This window comes from Selaginella moellendorffii, unplaced genomic scaffold (assembly GCF_000143415.4).
Source record: "Selaginella moellendorffii unplaced genomic scaffold, v1.0 SELMOscaffold_164, whole genome shotgun sequence".
NCBI classification, from domain to species: Eukaryota; Viridiplantae; Streptophyta; class Lycopodiopsida; order Selaginellales; family Selaginellaceae; genus Selaginella; species Selaginella moellendorffii.
In genome coordinates this window covers 24554-27879 of record NW_003314424.1, presented here as the reverse complement: position 1 = coordinate 27879, position 3326 = coordinate 24554, and the positions used below count along the sequence as shown (strand labels likewise).

Sequence of the window (3326 nt, the reverse complement as noted above, 5' to 3'; positions counted from 1 at the left end):
GTCTAGCTCCCGCTTGCGTGCCTGTCCTTGTCCTGCGTCCGGCTTGGGTCTAAGCCCAAGTTCCATTCCATGCTAGCTGGTGGAGTACCCATATCCTCACGTTAGGCCACCGGTATGCCGAAATAGCGCCAGACTCCGTTTGGCTCCGTTTTGCGTGCCGGTCCTGGCATTGGGATGCTGGTTGCTCCAGGACTGTTCCAAGTCGCTCTGGGCTCCTGTCCCTTCGCTCCTTGGGCTATATGCTCGGGAGTTGCTCCGTGGTCCAGTTCCATCACTCCTTGGCGTCACGCTTGGGAGTTTGGCACCGTTCCTTCGTTCAGTGGCCCAAGGCCCTGAACCTCGGGTTCCTATGGACACGTGGCATGGACACGTGGTATGTGACACGTGGCATCTGTCACGTGGCACAAAGAGGGTTTAGGTTCCGCTTCGTGGTGTTATCCTATGGTAAATCACCATAGGATAAAGGGTCAAAACCACGTACGCTACAGCTAGGAAAAGCTCTTTGCAATGCATTGGCTCACTAGAATGAACAAACCAAGCTAGGGGCTACTTTGGAAGGATGCCATCGAGAATTTCCCTAATCTCTCCCTTCTCTCTAATCTCATGAGAGGCTAGCTTCGGTGTCGAGAGAAACTAATGCTGTCCAAGTCCGAGTGTGTGGATCTCATCACTTCCGCGACCAATTCCACGCAGGCAATTGATGCCCATTCCCGGATCGAGATCGCCCAGAAGCAAATGCTGCCTGGCGATTGCTGCTACCTCTCCAATCTCGTCATCCTTCGGTATGGCAAGCTGGGCAAGATCAGCACACGCAAGCAGTGTTTGACTCCATGGAGCGACACGATTGCCACTTGTGGGTCATTATGTTCTTGGCACACGCCCAAGAAGGGCATCTCGCCACTACCAAGGATCGAGGCAAGGTTACTGCTGCATGGTGGATTTCTTGGGGCGAGCTGGGTGTGTGGAAGAGGCCGAGGAACTTGTGAGGAGTATGCCTTACAAGCCAGTTTCAGTGGATTGGATGTGCTTGCTGGGAGCAAAGTTTTGTGCTAGAACAAGCTTTAAGTGTAGATTCTAGGAATTCTACTAGCAAATAGTAGCAATTTTGTTTGAAACTAGTGTGAGTGTAGATTCTGTGTCCTCGTGATTAAAGAGGGTATTCTTTGACAGATCATCATGTATGATTAAAGAGAAAATTCTTTGCTCATTTCCAATGGTCGAGTACAAGAGCCAGCTTTTGGACTATATAAATTTAGGGTTCTTGGAGGTTAGTGGCGCAGTGATGGCACAGGGCTGTGCAGCAATCTCCAGTGCAGGCGGCCATGGCAGGAGCTCAGCGGCTCGCTTTGCGACCTGGGCACATTCATCCCAATCGTCATGGCTGTAGCTCTCGTCAATGGCATGGATCTTGGTCTCTCATCACCACGAGCATCTACAACGTTCTCACCAGCGTGCTCTTTGGCGTGCCAATGCCTGTCCAGCCCATGAAATCCATCACAGCGGTGGCCTTCACCGAATCCAAGCATCTCAGTGTGGATGAGATCATGGCCGCGGGGATCAGTGTGTCTGCGATCGTGTTTGTGCTTGGAAGCACGGGCTTGATCACAGGTCGTGGCTTGGATCGTGCCATTGCCGGTGGTTCGTGGCATCCAGCTTGCACATGGGCTCTTTTGCAGTCAAGGCTGTCAAGTACGTGATGAAGGATCAAAATCTCTCTAGGGACAAGGCAATGGGTGATCGACCATGGCTGGGCTTGGATGGAATTCTCCTCGCAGTGATTTGCTTCGCATTCATCGTGCTAGTGAATGGATCCGGCGAGGGCTACGAGTACTTCGTGACGAACAGTGAAGGTGATCGTCATCACGATGATCATGAAGAGCACCGTGAAGAACATCAAGCGAGATCGTCAAAGCTCGTGAAGTTTTTCCAGAGGATCCCGACTGCCTTAGCAGTGTTCGTGCTCGGGATCATCCTGGTGTTCGTGAGGAGGCCACACATTCTCAAGGAGCTCCAGTTTGGCCCGGCCATGCCACAGATCACTAGAATCTCTTCCCACGACTGAAAGATGGTTTGTGAGAGCCACAATCCCACAGCTCCCTCTCACTATCCTCAACTCGGTGGTGGCGGTTTGCAAGCTCTCGAGCGATCTCTTCCCGGCCAAGAAGGATGCCGTGACTCCGACCAAAGTCTCGGTGAGCGTGGGGCTCATGAACTTGGTGGGCTGCTGGTTTGGAGCTCTCCTGGTTTGCCATGGCGCTGGAGAACTGGCCGGGCAGTATCGTTTCGGAGCCACGAGTGGGGTAGCGGTGGCAAGCTTGTGCTGGGGCTTCTCTTGGGAGGCTCACTGGTGAGAATTCTGCCAGCTTTTCCAGTGGGACTGCTGGGGATCTTGCTGCTCTTCTCCGGGGTGGAGCTGGCGATGGCATGCCCGGATTGAACTAGTAGGAGGGACTTGTTTGTGATGCTCTGCTGCATTGCCATCTCGCAGGGATCCAATCTCGCGGTGGGATGTGTTTGTGCCATACTCTTGTATGTGCTGCTCCAGGCGAGAGAGATGGATTGTTGGGTGGTTGCAAGCTTTTGGTTGTGAGGTTCCTCAATGTAAATAAAGCTTTGAAAAGTTTGGAAGAACATCATGGTAACACACTTGCCTGAAACCACATCCATGCCATCTTCTCAAAAGCCTGCGAGGCCTGGCTACAACCACCGTTAGCGGCATATGAAGCCAGGGATGTTATCTGCAACAAAGACGGTGCAGAGTAAGTGGGGCTTCATCGAGGTCTTCATGTCGAAATTGATTCAGAGTGTAAATTTTAAAACTATGTACTTTTCACTCAAGAGTAAAATGGATTCCATTCCTCACCGTGTGGAGTGAGAGCAATTCGGCCCGGCCTAGCAAACGAGAGAGTGAAACATTGGAGGGATGTGCGATTCTATATCCCAACCTTTTCCACGAGTCCCGCCTTGTCGTAGCACTTGGCTTGGCTCAGGCCTGTATAGCAGGTATAATTTTGGGGTGCCGCTGTGCTCTTTGAACTTTGGGTAACGCTTTACCATTCCATCTCGGGTCCATCTCAGACTCCATCTCGGGTCCATCTCAAACTCCATCTCAAACTCCATCTCAGTCCATCTCGAACTCCATTTCAGGTCCATTTCGGATTCCATCTTGGACTCCATTTCAGACTCCATCTTGGGTCCATCTCGGACTCCATTTCGGTCCCTCTCAGACTCCACCATGTGTCATGTAATGGTCCTTTTGTGTCCTTTTTCTAGAGACTCTTTTATTGCTCGCTTCATGCTCGTTCCTTGAGCACTCCGATAGGAGT

At 51.7% G+C, this 3326-nt stretch overlaps 1 pseudogene; it reads left to right on the top strand.

Moving 5' to 3' along the window:
• The first annotated feature begins 636 nt into the window (after window positions 1-636).
• Window positions 637-2590, top strand: LOC112343559 (annotated as a pseudogene).
• The last annotated feature ends 736 nt before the right edge of the window (window positions 2591-3326 follow it).